This window comes from Pleurodeles waltl, chromosome 1_1 (assembly GCF_031143425.1).
Source record: "Pleurodeles waltl isolate 20211129_DDA chromosome 1_1, aPleWal1.hap1.20221129, whole genome shotgun sequence".
Taxonomy (NCBI): Eukaryota; Metazoa; Chordata; class Amphibia; order Caudata; family Salamandridae; genus Pleurodeles; species Pleurodeles waltl.
In genome coordinates, this window is record NC_090436.1 from 41,232,740 (window position 1) to 41,254,076 (window position 21,337).

Genomic DNA, 21,337 nt, shown 5'->3' on the forward strand with positions numbered 1-21,337 from the left:
TACTACATTTTTCTCCCACAATCACATATGTATATCTAGAGCACAACTAACTTGTTTTTTCTTTCTCCTGAAAAATACCAGACCCTCAATCAGTCTACTGTCATATTTTTGTGATTGCATTATAACATGCCATGCACTTTGCTCCATAACAGCTTCTAAAGTTACACAATCATCTTAACACACCTTTGCTAACACTCACAGTGATGTTTCACTCTATCAAGAGTAATATACCAACTGAAACATCCCAGAGGGCTAAACTATATATATAATGAGTTTGAGTTTAAGATTATTTATTAGTGCATGATTAATTTAAAGCTTTGCAGAGGAAAAGCATAAATATTTTTGGTAGCTAAAAACTTTTCAACGATAACATATAAATAACAAATTAGCCCATACTTAGACTCAATAAAGAGGCTTAAAGAGAAAAGCAAAAATGGGCACTTTGTCTTTACAGATTAAACATTTCAATGCATATCTCTTTACAAAGGTCCCTAAGATATCCTATGTGCAAATTACGTGGTTCGCTTTTTAGATGTTTCCCTAATGCAATGTGGGAAATGTGTGTCAAACTTGCTGGCACTTTCACACTCAACTATCCTAGTTTTACACTTTTAATAAAGAAAAATGTAAGTAATGAACTCTAGTTAAAATTTCTAAAGAGATGATAAATAAGAAAGCTGGGTCCAGTGCTGTGGCCACGTCATAGCGGCTTCGCTGATTAAATTTGTGTTTAATCATTTGTGGCCCCAGTGCATGTTGTAAGTAGTACCTTCTCAAACTTCATGAAGTATTAAATAAAATGACAGTTCAGCTGTGAACCTGCTGGCTTAAAATAAGCCAATACAACCTGCCTGCTTGTTTGTAAACAGTGTTGGTTGAAATGTGTCCATAACATCGCCCTCCTCTCTGTCATTTATTTCCTCACAAATGCACACCAGGTGCATCATGTCTTAATATTCCCTTTCCACACAGCCAACATTCTGTAGGGGAAAAGTCAAAAATCATTCTGTATGCTCTGACCATGATCCCATCCATTGAGGCTGCATCCCTTCCACATAATACCTCACTCCCATAGGTTATGGTTGGGATCAGTTTTGATTGTATTACCCACCACTTTTTTCTTTAGATCTTTTAGTGCCAGTACAAGGGCATTCCCTTTCCACTTCTTTCCACTGCTTGAAAGGTCCCTTTTTGTCTATTGTGATACCTAGATATTGAATGGAAAGTGGATTATTGGTAAGTGCAGGTAAGTACCTACACTTAACAATAGGCCACTAACTCCGACTAGGTCCAGTTAGGTCTCAATAAATTAACCCCAACTCAACCCTTGGTAGATTGGTAATGACCAACAAGGCTTAATGTAGGAGTGAAAGCATGTAAAGGATTCCAATACCACAAAACAGTAATAAAATAAAACACAGGAAACCATTTAAAAATCCAAAACCAATTAGGAAATATGGCGGTCATTCCAACCGCGGCGGGTGGCGGTAGCCGCCCCCATGCGGTTACCGCCGAATGACCGCACCGCGGTCAAAAGACCGCGGCGGCCATTCTGGCTTTCCCGCTGGGCCGGCGGGCGACCGCCAAAAGGCCGCCCGCCGGCCCAGCGGGAAAGACCCAGCAACGATGAAGCCGGCTCCGAATGGAGCTGGTGGAGTTGCTGGGGTGCGACGGGTGCAGTGGCACCCATCGCGATTTTCAGTGTCTGCTTTGCAGACATTGAAAATCATTATGGGGCCCTGTGAGGGGGCCCCACGACACCTGTTCCCGCCATCCTGTTCCTGGCGGTTTTTACCGCCAGGACCAGGATGGCGGGAAGGGGGTCGGAATCCCCATGGCAGCGCTGCAAGCAGCGCCATCATGGAGGATTCCTTGGGCCAGGGGTAAACCGGCGGGAAACCGCCGGTTGCCCTTTTCTGACCGCGGCTTTACCGCCGCGGTCAGAACGGCCCAGGAAGCACCGCCAGCCTGTTGGCGGTGCTTCCGCGGTCCCCGGCCCTGGCGGTCATGGACCCCCCCTAAGTGTGTCTTTATTTTGACACCAAAATGAATTGAAACAGATTAGGGGAACCAGAGATATGAATTTTTAAAGAATGAATGTTTTCTAGGGCATAGAAACTAAAAGCACCACTCGGGATATCTGATCGCACCTTGACCTGGGTAAAGTGAAAGTTTAAGGCTGACCACTATGGAGTCCTACACGGCTACAGCAAGCGGGAGGCAGCAGTCAAAAGTTTACCTTCAGACTTAGGGCCTGATTTATGAAATGTTAGTGCCGCCTTTGGATAATTTTTTGACACAAGAGCAACGTAAACTTACAAAATATATTATATTTTAAATGATAAATGATATTTTAATTTATATTTTGTAAGTTTGCACCGCTTTTCCATAAAAAAATGACACAAAGGTGGCGCTAACTTTTTTTCCTTCCGATGGTGGTCGACCCTCCACAGCAAGCTTGATGCAAGGTCGTCGGATCACCTTTCCAGGAGCACCCGTTAAAGTCCTGCAATTCTGGGGCTCTGGAGCTTTTTAGCAGGACAAACCTGCAGATCAGGCCGGGTCGCAGTAGGGGTAAGCCGGCTTGACAATGGTGGGTCGGTCCCTTTATGGTGCTTTTTACCCAAAGTTCTCCAATCTTCTTCCATAAGGTCTTTGATGGTCCTTTAGAAGTCCACAGCTCACCCCAAGTTTCCAGAAGCTCTGAGTTGTTCCTTGAGGGCTAGGACTTCAACTTTCAGAATGCACTTGGCTCAAGCTCCAAAATGACCACTGGTCAAGGTTTGATGCAAGGGACTCTGGTTAGCTATTTTTCACCTGGAGCAAGCAGGGAGTCCCTTCTTGAAACAGTTGAAGCCAGGCAAAGTCCTTTTTGTGGTGAAGTCCAAGTGTGCAGCCAGTGCAGTCCTTCAGAGTGTAGTGTCCAGGTTTAGGTCAGGGGTCCAGCAGGGTAGTCCTTCTTCTTCTGTCATTGTTCCTTTTAGGGATCTGAAGTGTGGGTGCAGCTCTGCCAAAGTTATCCTTGCTCTTGGGGTGAAAAGCAGGGGGTTGGGAACTGTCCAATCACAGGCAGGACACCACCCTCTTGGATGACCAATTCTTGGGAAGTGTGGCAAAAATAAATTCCAGGGAGCAACATTCTTTAAAAATCTAAAATGGTTGAAACTGAACATTGGAGGTTAGGTCTGTCCGAGCCCACTCACAGGTGGAGCTAAAAATCCTTAACACGCCCTTTTCCTGCCACCTCCTAATCTAATCAAGAGGGCACCTGGTTGTCTGGGTTTGCAGAAAATGGGGGAGGTCCTGAGCTGCTCAATTGTCCTCCCCTCCTTTAAAAAACAGTCTGGCTGCTCTCCCCCCAACCTGTTTCACCATCTACTGAATCAGATCTCCTCCCCCAGGCATTTCCGTTGTGTTTAGCCCAAGCTACTTCACACCTCATCAAGGCAGCTTGGCCAGGCTGCCAGAGGCTGGCCAATCAGAGAAGGGCACCACAGAGCTGAAGTTGACAACTTTCAGGTAGAGTTCTAAAACTCTTTCCCTGAACTAGTTATATTAAATTCAACAATGGCAAGTTATTGCATTACTTATAACAATCAGTTTGATACCAAACTTTAAATAATTAGCTCCTATTTATAAAATAAAGACTCCCCGTTTTAGCCTATGGGGCCCATGCACTACAGCGAGAGAAACGTGAATTTGGCTATCTTACCCTACCAGGGTTTATAAAACAATTGTTGTAAGGTATCTGCTTATAGTTCCATGGTACCCAGCCCTAGGGGCACTTAGGGCACACCTTAGGGGTGACTTATATGTAAAAATAAGGTAATTTAAGACTTTGGAAGTACTTTTAATTCCAAAGTCGAATTTGCATGTAGCTTTAGTTTGAAAGCAGCCAACAAGGTTGGCCTGCCTTTAAAATGACACTGGGTATCGCAGCAGTGCACCTATAAGTGCAACACCTAGGCTGGGGTCACTAAGCCTGCATGCCATACCATATATTAGGGACTTATAGGTAGGTTGATACTTACAATTATAATTAGCCTAATTTGCATATCCACTTTACGCAGAGCACTGGCCCTGGGACTGGTAAGCAGAACCCAGGGCACAGCAAAGAGTCAGTAGTCACCAGTATCTGTCCACAAGGTTCTGGCATGATTAGGGCAAAAGGGAGGACTTCCCTACAGTATTTATACTCCAACAACAACTTCTAAGCATTGAGTTGCAATGTACCAACTTGGAGCTTTCCTTTTCGTGCAGTTCACAGACATAGGAGGTCATTTGAACATTGGTGGTGACTATTAAAGTGGTGGTAATACCGCCAACATGCTGGTGGTAATTACCGCCACATTAAGACCATGGCGGTGATAACTCCCCTATACAGATAATGTACCGCACCATCCACCAGCGCATTAACACTACCCACCACAGCGGAAGTCATCAACAGCCAGGCGGAAGACAAGGTACCACCCACCATATCATGACACAGCAAATTGCCACGATTTCTGGGGCGGTACCAACGCCATTAAAAGCCTGGCGAAAACACATCACCGAAGACAAAAGGTTCACCACCAGAGACACACAGAAGATCAACACCACCATGGAACCGGAACTGCAAGTTTTCCCCATGCTTTTCTACGCCATGCTCCATCTGGAACACCAACGCCGACGAAGACGACAACGGTGAATACAGCCACCTAGCACACAAGGGAGGGAGGGAGGAAAAGGAGAGTGACACACACACGGACAACACACACCATTCACACACACACCATACACACAACCATCTGCAGACGAAAAACAATGTCATAAGACACACCTCATAATAATACAAGGACAACAGTAAGGCAGAATTGAAAATGTATTTGCATGCCAACAACCACAATAAGTACCGAAGTGACAAAAAATATACATGAACAATTGTCCAGGAAGGGCCAATGCCCAGTCCAAAGTACAAAAGGCCCACATGGCCAGAGGGCACCGTCCAAGCCCCACCATGATCCATTAGACTTGAGGGAGTGGTTGTTGGAGACGTACGTCTGCTGGACTTGGATGTCGATGCAGGGGCAGTGTGCTGATGTGAAGTGGATGGCTGTTGGGTGTCTGAGTACCAGCGTTTGTGTCCCTTAGGAGGAGGGGACAGACAGGGTGAGAGAGGACACAGGGGACAAGTGGATGAATGTTGTGGAGGTGAGTGCTAGTGATGTGTGTGTGCTGCTTGGTGTGGTGATGGTGGTTCTGGCTGTTGAAGCAGTGCATGCAGGTGTAAGTGCAGATGTGACTATGAGGGAGGAGGAGAAGGGGGAGACAGTGGAGGCAGTGGACGTTGTTGTGTGTGCAACTGTCTGATGTTTGTGTGAGTGCTTGTGGCCTGAAGTGTGCTGCCTGTGTTTGACTGTGCTACTCTTGTGTGATATTTTGTGTGAGTGCTTGTCTGTATGTGTGCATGGAATGGTTTGGGGTTGAGGAGACTGGGTTTGGGAAGTGGTAGTTGGAGGGGGGACGGTAGGAACAAAGACAATGGCTGCCATCAGAGAGGAGGCCAGAGCCTGAAACGATCTCTGTTGGGCCGGCATTCCACTGTGAATGTCCTCCAGGAATGCATTGCATTACCACATCTGGGATGCCAGCCCCTGGGTGACATTCACAATGGTTGACTGCCCTAAGAGATGGTTCTCAGGAGGTCAATAGCCTCCTTACTCAGGGCAGCAGGGCTCAATGGGGCAGGGCCTGAGGTGACTGGGGTGAAGGAGATGCCCACCCTCCTGGGTGATCGGGCCCAGGCAACTCGGTGAGGGGCAACTGGGAGGGTGGTACTGGTACGGGGTGGCGGCTGAACCTGGAGCTGGGGTGGTCACAGAGGTGTTTGCCACCACCCAGGAGCTCCCATCATAGGAGGAATTAGAGTCAATGTTGTCACCTCCTGTCTCTGCCGTGGTGTTCCCTTCACCCACCGTCCCACTGGTTCCCTTGGTGTCAGTGGACTCTGCCTCCTGGGTCCTGTGGGATGCAGCTCCCTCTGTCGCCCGTACTCCTGCTCCTTTGCCAGATGATGTTAATGCACACATAGACAAGATGACAGAAGAAAAAAAGGGGGGAGAGAGAGAAAGGGAACACTGGGTCAATTACAGCACCAACACCGCAGTTCGCATACACACTACCATCACACACAGGGATCAGGTTTGAGCACTGTGCACCACACTGGCAATTAATTGGCTAGGTACCACAGCAAGATGAAGCCAAACACCACCAGGTACAGCCCTCCTGGGACCCACTAAGCCCTGTCTGACATGCGATACAACCTCGCTAGGTTACCAGAATTTGCTATAAATCCATTACCCTTAAGCAGGGACACGCTGCAATGTCTGACCTGGCATTAACTGACTCACACCCACCACCCAGATCCCATGCCACCTACCAAATAATTGTAGTTACGCCCACTATACTCACCTCCTTGTGGCTGCTGTGCTGCCCTAAAGCACCCATCCAGGTCTGGGTAGGCCACTGCCAGTATGTGAGCCATCATGGGGGTCAGGTTCCAATGGGCACCCCTTCCTCGTCGGGAGGCCATCCCCAGCTGGGCCTCCGCGGTCTTCCATGCCCAGCATCTCAGGTCCTCCCACCTTTTCCTACAGTGGGTGCTCCACCTGCTGTAGACCCCCAGGGTCTGCACATCTTTGGTGATGGCACGCCACAATTCCTTCTTCTGATGGGCGCTGACCTGCAGAGGTAATACAGATGGGAGGACACCATTACACATGCAATACAGCCTGTCACACATAAGGTCCACAAATCCCATTTTCATCTCCATTAGCACACACATCACCTGGCGCCCACCATGTACACTTCCAACAGGCAAACCACCAGTGAAGGCAGGGGCCCTTTCCCCGGTCACACGGCCATGGTAGGTTCCAGACACAGGTCACAGCAGCACACGCAGTGTAGGTGTTGTCCTGTGGAAAAGTCTGGAATCAAGTGATCGCGGTCACATCTGCGGCGGTGTACACCGTCACCGCCGATCCCCATTGGCCACTGTACTCCATAGAAACTATATTAGCCAATGAGGAATAGCACAGTGGTGCGAGACTGCCTTCAGCCATGACGCTGAATGTCGGAGTTACCTCACTTCCACCTGTCCCTGGATACAGGACAGGCGGTCGCCATTTAATGGTGGTAGACAACATTCAGATAATCCATAACTGCGTCAATGCGGGAGATTGCACGTACATTGACATTTCCACTGTCCCATCACATTAATACTCTATGTACACTGAGGTGGTGGCTTCATTGTTCAAATTATGACAGCCTACTCACTCTTGGGTCCCTTAAATAGGAGGAGGAGACAAGCCCCCGTGTACAGACCCCTTGTGACTTGGCTGCACTGGAGGACAGACACATAATACTCACCTACAGACTGGACAGGGCCACAATCACAGAGCTGTGTGCCCAATTGGACCCTGACCATATCAGCTATCTGTCATCCCACTTGGATTCCCCCGTCCTGTGCAAGTTTTATCAGTGCTCCATTTCCTGACAACTGGTTCTTTCCAAGTGATAGTGGGTTTGGCAGCAGGAATGTCACAGCAAATGTTCTCAATTGTGCTGGCAAGGGTTCTGTCTGCCTTGGTCAAACACATATGCAGCTACATTGCTTTCCCCCCAGGTGAATGATTTGGCCACTGTGAAGGCAGAATTCTATGAAATGGGACATATACCCAATATTATTGGGGTGATTTTTGGAAAACATATTGTGTTTGTGCCCCCACCAGAATGAACAGGTGTTCAGGAATCGGGAGAGTTTCCACTCACTCAACGTGCAAAAGGTGTGCCTGGTGGACCAGAACATCTCCCACATCACTGCCAAGTATCCTGGGTTGGTGCATGACGCTTCTGTTCTGAGGAATCGCAGCATCCCAGATGTGATGGCACAACTACAGAGTATCAACACCAGGGCAGTGCGAGCTCTACGGGCGACTAGAATGCAAAAACCCAGCACTCTCAAGATAACGTAATTTAGCATTGTGCTGATATGTTGTTGTTTAACCTTTTGCATTGCAGAGTTCAATCCTGAAGACTTATTTTTAAGGTGCTTATAAATACTGTTGATTTGCAATGTATTGCTGCAGGCTTTCAGAGTGTGTCAGGGTGTGGTCCCTTTCCAGGGCCTTTTAGAAGTTTTCCCTGCAGCATGCCTGGGTGTGGTTGTGGGTTGGGCCAAGACTCTATAAAAGGGAGCCAGCCCAGCTCCACGTGCTCACTATTCAGAGGTCCCGGTGCAACTTCCTGAGCTCCTGTTCCAGTGGCCTATTTTGATCTTCCAGGCCTCTGCCCTTCATTCTTCATTGGTGATCCTTGTTCAGGGCGGTAAGACGGAGGTTGGGCTGGGCCCCCCACTCCGTTATCGAGGACGCTCAAATTCTTGGGCCTAATTCTTGCATGATTAACAAATTACTTTATGCGTGTGAATGTGCGCTTGGGCGTTTGTGGCATTTGCATGCTGTTACTCAAATCGGCAGGATGCGCAATTCTTTCTCTGTGTTTAATTCATGTTAATCATTGTGCGCTACCATTTCTTGACAATTACATGGTGGCCTTCGAATCGGCAAGACACGTGATTTGTTTTTCCTGTGATTTAACCCTTGATATTTATTGTATGCTACCATTCCTTGACAGTTACATGGTGGCCTTCGAATCGGCAAGACGTGCAATTCGTTTTCTAGTGCTTAACCATTGATATTCATTGTGCGCTACCATTTCTTGGCAGTTACATGGTGGTCTTCGAATCGGCAAGACGCGCAATTCGTTTTCTAGTGATTTAACCCTTGGTATTCATTGCACGATACCATTTCTTGGCATTTACATGGTGGCATTCGAATCAGCAAGACGCGCGATTCTTCCCTTGTGCTTAATTCACGTTGTTCATTGTGCGCTACCATTCCTTGGCAGTTACATGGTGGCATTCGAATAGGCAAGACGTGCAAATCTTTCCTCGTGCATAATTCATATTATTTATTCTGCGCTACCATTCCTTGGCCGTTACATGGTGGCATTCAAATCGGCAAGATGCGCGATTCTTTCCTCGTGCTTAATTCATGTTATTCATTGTGCGCTACCATTCCTTGGCAGTTACATGGTGGCATTCGAATCAGCAAGACGTGCAATTCTTTCCTCGTGCTTAATTCAGGTTGTTCATTGTGCGCTACCATTCTAAGGCATCTGCTTGGTAATACTCGAGTTGACAAGTCGTGTGATTTATTCCTGAATTTATGTTGTGTTATTCATGGTGCACAATCCTTCTATGGTGTTACTACCGATGTGAAAATCTGCAATGTGCGCAGTTCATGTTCCAACATTTTGAGAGAACAAAAAAGGCCAGAGTTTTAGATGTAATGTTGTGTGTTCCTAGTATGTATTCTCAAAAAAGGATTCATATGATGGTTCAGAACTATTTCAGATTGTTTTCCTGATTCTCATGCAAAAGAAAGTACTTGAATTTGAAAGTTTTATTTAACCTCTCTTGATTCCCTCACAGGTATCCAGTCATCTTGAAGCCTAGTCATTTTAAGTCTAATTCTTAGGTTGCTCATGTTTTCAGAATGACGACGCTTAGAGTCATAGCCTAGTATTGATTTCATGAGATGTAATTTTGATGTTGTGTGTTTTAACCTCTTGCTTCCTACAGGTCTCCTTCCTAGCTGTTCCCTTTTTAACCCTATTTTCCCCACTTGGACTCTCTTAAACTCTGTGACAAATCTAATCAGAGTATTGGAGCTGTCTTGTGGTGGAAGTGTTGGGAACGTGCACAGACCCCGATGATCTGGTGACTCTGACACAGAGGCATAGAGTGTGGCTAATAGGTGAGCCTGAGTCCACACCCAATGTATGTCAGTGTATGCCTTCTGGTGTTAACCCCATACCATTGTGTAAGGCTAATGTTTGTCCCTCAATACTTGCAGGTGAGTCAGACTACCCAAACCTGTCATGGCTCCTGACCTCTGTGAGGAATGCCAGGACAGGGGCTGAGAATCATTACAATGATGCACATGGGCGAACCAGGAGAATTATCGAAAGGACCTTCGGCCTCCTGAAGGCCAGGTTCACATGCATGCATCTGACAGGTGGATCCCTGTGTAACTCACCCAAGAAGGTCTGCCAAACTGTAGTGGCATGCTGTATGTTGCATGTTGCACAACCTGGCCCTCAGATGACATGTGCCTTATCTGCACAGGAGGAGGAGAATGGAAATGCCGCTGTGGCAGCAGTGGACCTGAGGACAGTGAGGATGAGGAGGTAGAGGATGAGGATGTGGACAATAGAACATCAGTTATACATCAATACTTCCAATGACACACAGGTGAGATAGTGCAACTGACCATTCCTCTGATTATTGTTTTATATCTGTGGCTGTAGCAGGATGGCATTCACTTACTTTGCATCTCAACTTACTGTCATCTATGGCTTCTCATTTTGCAGATGTTGGTGATATTACAACAGTGTACTGATGTGATGACTACAGACAGCTACAGGTCATTAATTGTATGCTATCACAGTTTTCAGATCATTTGCACATGATGTCACTGTTTCCATAAATGCAAAATTGCATCACATAAAATACTATCAGTCAAGTTGTGTTCAAGGGTGTTTATTGTAGTGCAAATAATTGACGAAAATGTGCAATGGAATGGAGTGATGGTAGAGGAAAGTCGAGGGTATTGTTCCAGTCTGTTTGTAGCACTGGTCCAGTGTCCAAAGGGCCATAGGAAGGGGAGCAAAGGGAGTTCAAAGTGGACAAGGTGACATTCAGGAGGGTCTTATTTCCTGGCATTGGTCTTGCTCTTGGCAAGTGTCTCTGGCTTCTGTCTGGGTCGCAGGGAATGTTTGTGGGGTGGTTCAACTTCTGCAGGGAGAGGGGTGCTGGTGGCCTGTGGGTCCTGTGGCAGGGCCTCCTGCCCACTAGTTGCAGTGGAAGTGGAGGGCTGGTCAGTAGGCTGGCTAGTGATAGGGACTCGCTGGTGTGATGTCCATTCCCTCATGATGTTGGCCATGTCCGCCAGCACCCCTGCTATGGAGATCATAGTGGTGTTGAGGGCCTGCAAATACTCCCTTATCTCCTGATGATGTTCCTCCTGCAGCCACTTGTTCTCCTGCATATTGGTAAGGATATGGCCCATCGTGTCCTGGGGTTGTTGGTAAGCCCCCAGGACATTGGTGAGTGCTTCCTGGAGAGTCGGTTGCCTGGGCCGGTCCTCCCCCTGGTGCACAGCGGTCCTCCCAGTGTCCATGATCCCCTCGGCCTCTGTCCCCTGAATGGTGTGCTCACTGTCACTTATGCCAGGTCCCTGATTGTCTTGGGGGTGAGGTGTGGACTGGGGTCCCTGTACAGGTGGGCACACTGCTGATTGACATGTACTGGGTACAGAAGTGTGGGGATGTTGGGTGGGTGCTGTGGCGTTGGATACTGAGGGGAGAGGCTCTGTGGTGGACTGTGCGTGGGCTGTGGTGGTTGACTGACCAGTGGTCCCTGATGGGCCAGTTAGTTCATCCAGATCGAGAAGTCCAGATTTACTGTCATCACTGGGGGCATCTTCTGTTGGAGTACTGGTTAGACGTGGCACCTCCTCACCGCTGACATTGGCTGGGGCACCTTTGGGGATGTAAGTGATGTATTATGCCTTATGTCTGTGACAAATTGTACATCCCTAGCTTCCCCTCTATTGTTGCTGTTGCCTTGCTACCTTTGTTTGTGTATGGTGATGTAATGTGGGATTGTTAGTTCTCCGTGCTGTGCATGCTTTTGTGATGGGTGTACATGCAGGGCTGGGAGGGCTGTCCATGCATTGGTATAGCATGCAGGGACAGGGATTGGGGTTAGTCGTATGTGTAGGTGCAGTGTGTGGAATGGAGGGGAGTGATGAGAGTGAGGGTGAAGGGGCGTGATAGCATGCAGGTATGGGGGTGATAAGTAGTAAATATTGACTCACCAGTGTCCACTCCTCCGGCAACTCTATTGAGTCCCTCAGGATGCAGTATTGCCAAGACGTGCTCCTCCTATGCTGTGAGCTGTGGTAGAGGAGCTGGGGGTCCACCACCAGTCCTCTAGATGGCGAGCTGATGCCTTGCTGCCACGGAACGTACCTTCTCCCGTAGGTCATTCCACCTCTTCCTGATGTCGTCCCTTGTTCTTGGAAGCTGTCCCACGACGTTCATCCTGTCCATGATCCACGGCCATAGCTTCATCTTCCTGGCAATGTATATTTTCTGTACCTGTGCTCCAAACAGCTGTGGCTCTACCCTAACTATTTCCTCCACCATGACCCGCAACTCCTCATCAGTGAAACTGGGGTACCTCAGTGGGGACATGGGTGTTGTGTGGTGTGTGTTGATGAGAGGGTGTTGAGTATTATGGTGGGGTGTGGGATGTCGGTTGCGTGACAGGTGTATGGGTGTTTGTGGTGTGTGTGTCTAGTTGTCTCAGTGGTCTTGGTTTCAGTCTGTTGGCAATAATTGGTGTTTGTAAAGGGTTGTGAGTAATATGGGTGTGTGTCGTATGTGTATCAGTGTCAGGTGTGTGATTTCGGTTTTGGACAATATTGTGTTTTGTATTTGGGTGTCTATTCCGAGCGTGCCGGTGTGTACCGCCAATGGTTTAGCGCCACTGAATGTCCATCGTGGTGATTCGTGGGTCATAATGTGGTGGGCATTGTACTGTTGGCGTAACAGTATGGGTGTTTTTACTGACACTTTAATACTGACCTTTGGGCTGGCGGATTTGTGCATGTGGCAGTATTCTGTCAGACTGGTGTGTGTGTCATAATATGGCGAATGGATATCTGCCACCGCGGCAGTATGTTGGCAGCCGTCACCACGGCAGTAAGCTGGATTTACCGCCAATCTCATGATGAGAGCAATAGTTTTCTATTTTTTCAAAATTGATCATTAACTCATTCTGTTCCGAGTATGCTTGGGTAACATCAATGAGTCTCTGCAGACCAGCCAGTGTGCAGCTTATGAGCACCAAGTTGTCTGTATAAAGGAGGCTGGAGAGGGCAATGCCACCCAACTTGGGGGCATGAGAGTTACAGCTGTCCAATTTTGGCATCAGGTCAGCTATGAACAGATTGAACAAGGTAGGGAATGAGTACACAACCTTGCTTCAGTCCTTTCACTGTTGGAATTCTTTTTGAAAGATCCAACCCTAACCCTAACTTCACCTGGGCACAAGTGTTTGTGTATAGGAGGATCAGTAGCTTCAGGAGGTCAGACGGAATGTTCATAGTAACCAACTTTGTCCATGATTCCCTTTGATTAGTGTGGTCAAAAGAGGCCCTGAAGCCTATCAAGCAAAGGTATGAGGGGTCTTGGCTCCTATTGCTCTGTCATTTGATAGTGAGAGTGCCATTATATTAGGCGAAGTTCCTGTATGTTTGCAAAATCCAGTCTGGTTTAGTTGGGTTATGAAATTGGCTGAGATCAATGACATTAACCCCTCAGGAATGGTTCAGGTGAAGTATTTGACTTCATTGTCAATGAGTGCCACCAGTTGATAATTTATTGTGCTGCTCTTGTCGCCATGCTTGAGGATTGATGATAATATGGACCCTCTCTAAGAATCCAGTATTTCTATATCAGCTTGTTAGAGGCAATTCCTCTTGGCAGGTTGCAGGTTCTGGTGCAGAGTTTTTTTCCCAAGAAGTGTCTGAGTTGGTAGGGTCAGAGGCCCTGTTTAAATACCCAAATGTGCCTTTGAAGTGGGGGGAGACATCAAAGAGTAGCAAGGTTCTCTTTCAGTTCCATCCTGTCTGTCAGGGTCCCAGTAGGGGGTTTGGCAGTCCATTGTGTGAGGGCAGGCCACTGTCCTTTCAAATGTAAGTGTCAGGCCCTCCACCCTCCCAGGAAGACCCATTCAGTATGCAGATGTGTGCAGGTGTGACTGAGTATCCTGTGTTTTGGGTTGTCTGAGTGAAAGGCACAAGGGAGCTGTCAAATAAACCTAGCCAGACGTGGATTGTAAGGCACAGAGGATTTATTTGCAGAGAAATGCTCACTTTCTAAAAGTGGCATTTCTGAAATAATAAAATTAAACCCAACTTCACCAGTCCGCAGGATTTTGTATTACCATTCTGGTCACACTAAATATGACCCTGTTACTCCTTTCAGATCGGAATCTACCACTCAATCCGTATATGAGGGTAGCCCTAATGTTATTCTATCAAAGGAGCAGGCCTCACAGCAGTGTAAAATGAATTTTGGAGTTTTACACTACCAGGACATATAAAACACACAGGTTCATGTCCTGCCTTTTACTACACAGCACCCTGCCCTAGGGATTACCTAGGGCCTAGCTTACAGGTGACTTAGATGCAGAAAAAGGGGAGTTTAAGGCTTGGCAAGTACTTTGAAATGGCAAGTTGAATTGGCAGTGAAACCGCACACACAGGCCTTGCAATGGCAGGCCTGAGACATGGTTAGGGGGCTAATTTTGTGGGTGGCACAACAAGCGCTGCAGCCCACTAGTAGCATTTAATTTACAGGCCCTGGGCACAGGTAGTGCACTTGACTAGGGACTTACAAGTAATTTAAATAAACCAATTGGGTATGAGCCAATGTCACCATGTTTTTAGGGAGAAAGCATATGCACTTTAGCATTGGTTAGCAATGGCAAAGTGCGCAGAGTCGTAAAGCCAGCAAAAACAGCATCAAAAAGTGGAGGGAGGCAGGCAAAAATTTGAGGGTTACCACCCTAAGGCCATCAGGTCTAACACAGCTGAAATCTGCTGAAATAAAGGATCCAAATGCTCTAGCCTCTGACCAGTAACTTGAGTCTTGTTTAAACAATACAGGAAGAATCCCAATGGGACCCGGAGCCCCTTCTCATCTCCCTTTTGAAATCTGTCTCTGTATTGCCTGACTGTTGACTACAAAGAGCTCCAAGGTGTGCCCCGGGAGTATGTGGTAGGTGCCTCCTCCCATTACCACTGCTTTTGTGGCTATGTTGATGGACTCATCTAGTGAAGGCATTCCGGGAGTGCCTAATTGAGTTTGGCTTCCTTCAGGACAATTGAAATCCTCATGCAGAAACTTTGCCCAGGTCTATCCAGTCAGATAAGAGTTAATTCCACAATAAGCAGGACTTTGTATTATATTGACAGTGTGCCAACGCCAAGCAGTCATTGCTCTTCATGTCACAAAAAAGCTTCACCCAAAATGAATCGTCCCCTTCCTTTCTTTATTGACCAGGTTAAGATTTTTAATGCTGCTTTGTTTGATCTCACCTCGCTTTGCAGAGTGTCATCACCTGGTCTCCAGTGGAGTCTCCCAATGGATCAGTTGATGTTTCTCTTAAATGTCTTTACTTGCTTTTATTGTGAACTTATCAGTTGGCCCTGTCTTTCTCCTTGCCTTATCCTATTTTCCTGCATCATTACTGTTGTACTTGTATCCCTTAACTCTTTTGTGAAAGTTTTCCATGCAATTACAGGACTGGTAATCGCATCTTGTGTGTCTTGTAGTATTGCTTTAGCGATCAACAAGAGTTGTTCCATTGAAGCAGTGTTGCATCTGATGCTTTTGTTGTTCGTAGTGTGCACTGGGCAAAGAGATTCAGCCGGATAACAGTGGGCTGATGGACTCACTTTCAGTGTAATCCCTTGTGAGAGGTGGTCACTAGATTCTTTCTCATCACTTTGTATGCTAAGATTGTACGATAGAGTGGAAGAGTAACAAAGGTGTAACCCAATGTTGAAGAGGCTGTTGAGGAGTGGAATGTTGCTGCTTGTGGATTGTCTTCCGCAAAGCGAACATTTAGAGCCTGATTTATACTTTTTTAGTGCAGCATTTGCGTCATTTTTTGAAGCAAAAGCGGCACACACCTACAAAATATAATTGAATTTTGTAACTTTGCGCCGCTTTTTCGCCAAAAAAAAGTACGCAAATGCGACACTAAAAAGTATAAATCAGGCTCTTAGTGTTCTAAAGCTGAGGTTCTCTAATTCTCTCCAAAGGTATTTGGCAGTTTTAGTTTGTCTGCAAGTTGAATTCCTCCCATGCAGAGGGATGTCCTCGTATGAAGATTGAGCGGATACAAGGTCGTCCCCTACAGGTGGGTCTAACTCCAACGTCAGAATAAAGTCAGGGGTTGTTCTCTCATGAGCTTTTTTGTTCCACTAATCAATGTCTCCAAGCCCTTTATCCTACCTTTTGGGTGCAAATAAACATTTACAATCACAATTTTCAAGTCCTTTCCCTCGCAACAGGGTCTTATTCTCACTCCTTTAGCTTCTATGTTTGCATAGCTTTTACCTGCAGTTCTTTGACTGTTGCTTACCATTGAGCTGTAAATTTACATACCTCCTGTACGGTATCTGAATCTAGCTACTCTTAGCGCTGGGATGTGGTAGCCTGCATAGCCCTGTATGTCAAATGGGTCTTCAAGCCATGTTTCCTACTTTAATATAATATCAAACAATTGCAAAAATTGTAGCATGTGACCATCAGTTATCTTATTTCCCAAGCTGTTAATATTACATGAATATATACGTAGTGCAGTTGAGGTAGGTTATGGTCCTTTACAAATTTGTCATAGAGAGCTATACACACTATTTATTGTGCATGAAATCCGGGACCAGTTCTGGGTTGGTGCGTCTTGATATGTCTTTTTGTACTGTTTCGTAGATTTTGCTTATTCTTGACTGCAGGGGCGGTACTTCTTGGCCCTTTGAGTATTGAGAAAGTGAGAAACTGAGCTATCTCTGGTTCTGCAGCCAATTACATCACAACACTTCATCAACCATGTAATAAGAATGGTAACTATTCGTTGGCCATTTTTTTATCTTCCACCGATATGATCTTTGTTGGACCTGGCCCTTTTACAGGGTCATTCCCCAGACTTTTTGCTTTTGCCTTTTTCTGACCTTTGTTGGCTGACGTTTTGACTCTGAGCACTTTCTCACTGCTAACCAGTGCTAAAGTGCATGTGCTCTCTCGTACAAATTTGGTATGATTGGATTATACCTGATTGGCATATTTAATTTACCTATAAGTCCCTTGTAAAGTGGTGTCCCTATACCCAGGTCCTGTGAATTAAATGCTACTAGTGGGCCTGCAGCTCTGCTTGCGTCACCCACTGAAGTAGCCTGTCAAACCTGTCTAAGGCCTGCTAGCACAGAACCTGTGTGCGCATTTTTCTGCCACAGGGACCTGGCATCTAAATTTACTTGCCAGGCCCAGAACTCCCCTTTTACTACATGTAAGTCACCCCCAAGGTACGCCCTAGCTAGCCCTTTGAGCAGGTTGCCATGTTTGTAGAAGGCAGGACATGTGCCATGTTGCATGGCCTGTCCTGGTAGTGACAAACAGCCTAACTTGGTGTCTCACTGCTGTGAGTGCTGCCTCCTCATAGGATTGCATTGGAAATGCCCTGCCTTAGGTGTAAGGGGTATTGTCTGATTTATGAGGGGTAGCGTAGGCATGTTTGGTATGGTTGTGATAGTGGTAAGATATGCTGCTTACTGGTGTAGGTGTATTTTTTATTACTATCACAGAAATGCCACTTCTAGAAAGTGCGCATTTATCTGTGCTTATGACTGTGGTGTTTTGCAGCTTGTCTCCAATCAACGTCTGGGCAGACTGACAGTTGGGGCTTTGTGCATACTTCTCAGACAGCCTGAACACAGGGAGGGTGGAGGTGACACAGAGGTGCATCTACATATTGTAAAGCCTTCCTGGGCTGAGAGAAGGGAGAGGCGGGGCACATCTGCATTTGTAAAGACTGTGCCCTGGCCTCACACAATAGGGTTGTTAACTCCCCACTGAGGTTTGGAGCCTGTGCTGAAAGGAGAGAGGGGGCACTCCCAGAACCAGTTGTAACTGTCTGGAACCACCTCTCCCTACCATTGTAAAACACTGTAAGAACTGACTATAAGTACAGGGGAATTTTCCCCACAATTTGAACATTCTTGGAACTTGAAACAGGACACAGAATGCTGATGAATGGACTTACCAGGAAACCACCTTGGACTGCTGCTGTTGTGCTGACCTGTGACCTGCCTGGTCACTAGGATAAACTGCCACCATCTGCACCCCTTGTGCTGGCCTGTAGCTGGGCCCACCAGCCCTATGCTCCTTCTTGTTTTGGTTGCTCCCAGGGGCAGGGTGCTGTGGTCCCTCACCCCTGCCAACCCCTCTACAGAATTTGGCCACAGCGCTTTCCAAAGGGCGCTCTTTTTGTTGCTAAAGAAAAATCACTGCCGCAGCCCAGGCTGCAGATTTGACCTAGCACTGTGTAAATGGCTTTATTTGGAGCCCCTGCGCTTTGATAAGCGCTCCTCTGCCGGAGAGATCACCGCCACGACCCAGGGGTCGTATTTGCAACCAGCACGAGGATCGCGCTGCTCTTCGTGTCACCGGGGCACCCAAAAAGACCAAGACCGGAGCGAGTATGCTCCAACCGTGCCCCCGGGGCGAAGCGCGCTTTCTGACGCGCCCTCGGGGCACAGGCAGGCACTATCATCGGTGCCTGCCCCACGGAACAGCCCAGGTCGGGCTTAGCAGCGGCGCGTGCACTGGATCGGGTGCGGCCGCATCAGAGAGAAGGTAGGAAGCCTCATCGGAGGCCCCTGCTCCTCTCTCTCTCCTGTCTGACAGCCGTGCTGTGGACAAGGGCGGCTGCCTCCCTCGGAGCAGGACGCGGGAGGGAAGGGAGTTCCATTGCCCCCGGTCTCTGCGCTAGGGGCGCGGTCACCCCCCACCACTCGGTCCTTGCTGCTTTTGGCCCCCCCCCTCTTGGGAGAGGGCCATCAGAGGCTCAGGGGGCCCCACCAGGATCACGGGTCCCCGGAGGGGCCCGTTCTAAACACAAGAGAGAGGGTGCTGATCGCCCCTCCCCCCAAAGAGCACCGCGTGGCCCCCATTTTTGCGCATAGGAGCGCCCGGGGCCCACATGCTCATCTTTTAGGCACTGGAAGTGCTTCTTCAACCAGAAAACAGGTACTCTTTAGGAAATCTAGGCTCTAGGGGCCTAATACAGACTTGTGGATGTTTTCCATTTCCTACCTGTTTACGGTTTCTACATATATGTGCTAATGTTCCTTTTATGGGCATATTCATCTGATATGTATTTATATGACTTGTGGTATATTCTCTAATGTTCCTTTTATGGGTATTTAGGAATGGTTCATGACAAGTGCATATATCTTTTACTATAATTCCTGACTACTGCTTATGTTGCAGAATCCTGAGTACTTAAGTGTTCTAATGTGACAACTGCATAGTCCTGCAGAGTATTAGTAACTTGTGTAACATTCTGACAACTGCTAAGGTGGCAGGATATTATTCATGTGTAATGTTGGTCTAATTATGTTTTGTGCAATACAGATTATTTTTACATAGCTCAGTGTTGTGTTTACTTTGTGGTGTACATTTTGCGTCATGTGTGTTGTGTGTGTTGTGCAAACGCTTTACACATTGCCTCCAGGTTAAGCCTGACTGCTCCTGCCAAGCTACCAAGGGGGTGAGCAGGGGTTATCTTGGACGTGTAACTCTCTAGCCCTAACTAGAGTGGGTAAGTTCTGCCTGGCTGAGGTGCATACCCTAGCCAACCAGAAACCCCATTTCTAACAATCTTGGAATACTCTTTCAGGATCGTAAAACACCTCATGGCAGGCCTAGTAGTTTTCCATGCTGGTCTTGTGAGAGGCTTGCAGTACCATAAAACACCTTGTGGCAGGCTCAGTAATTTTCCATTTGGGTCTTCTGAGTATTTTGCAGGATTGAACGAGCCTCATAAGGCACACGTCACTCTCTAAAGCATGCATCATACACTGCTGAGACTCTAGCAGGATTGTAAAAGAACTGTAGGAAATACTGTAAGGGAAACCCTAACCTCTCCAGTGAGAACCCTCTGTTGGACAATGGGTGTGCAGAGTAGTGTGTGGGGAGTGACAGGCCTCTTCTTTGAGGCCTTTCTCTCAAAGACAGGTGTGCATAGTAGGGTAGGTGCATGAACTAGTTTCTCCTTTCAGACCTCTCTCTCAGGTGATGAGTGTGCACAGTAGTATCAAAGTAAGCCTCAGCAAGGCCTACTAGTGCAAGGGGTTCGCCCTCCTCTGCACAAAGTCCTCAGACCATATAGGAAGAAGTTGGCACAGAAACTGAAATAAAAGACAAAGTTTATTAAACCTCATGAGGTGGTACTACAGTTCAAACAGCACCCTTCAGTAATTTTTGAAATAGCACACTGAACTAAGAGAACATGGTCCTTTTATTCCCACGCAGGGGCTAAAAGAAGGTGGTACAATGATAGAAGCAAGACTTGTATACATATAAGGTCGGAGGGGCTAACAGTTTACAGGAACTAGTTGACACATTACTGTCTGTTACTAATTACTAACAGCTGCAGATCTTACTGGGCATGTGCGAAAGTGGGAGATGCTAAATATAACTTGTCACTAGACAGATTTTCAAGAGTAGTTAACAGGAAGGTAGGACAGAGCACATGGCGAGCACATGGCAGCATGTGGCAGAGATAATGGCTGCCATGACTACAAAATGGATTCCGCGAAATGTTCACAATAGTTGCTAAATACAAGATGTCTTCTGCTAATGCTTAATCTAATCTCTACTAAATTACAACAGACAACCCTTTCAGCATTAGCTGAAGACATTCGTCTTTCTGGGATAATCTAAATATTCATCTTGTATACTTATGCTCATCATTTCAGCTATTTCCTTATCTAACACGTGTTGTGCTTTCATTTCTGTAATATCTCTTTTGGTGGGCATACAAGCAGTAATACACATTGAGCAGAACATTGGACCACACTGAATACAGATACAGCATGTGAAAAATATTGCAATCATTACACACAGGATAGTCAGTAGTTTCCAGCCCCAGGCAGAGACAAGAGCCCAAAACCATCCAGAAAAAGTCCAAGTACCAGTCTCTGTGCGAATTTCTGCAGCAATTTTTTGCAATTTAGATATTGCATCATATACTGAAGGTGAGTGATCTGGAATGAAAATGCAGCAACTACTACCGATGATGCGACATGCACCACCTCGATCAGCTAATATCACATCTAGTCCCATACGATTTTGGAGCACTACATTTCTCGCATTTTGGAGCTCCTCGGTAATATTCCCAAGTGCCAGAGCTGCCTGATTGGTAACAGCTTCCACAACCCAAGTCAGTCGTCTCACTTTCCTACTGTTTAACACAGCACCCACAAAGGAGAACAACCTTAAATTAAAATCAACATATTGTTGCAGGCTAGTGTCCGTTTGATCTACCTCGTTTGTACTTATTGTCCTTTTATATCTATTTTTAATGATGTCATTGAAC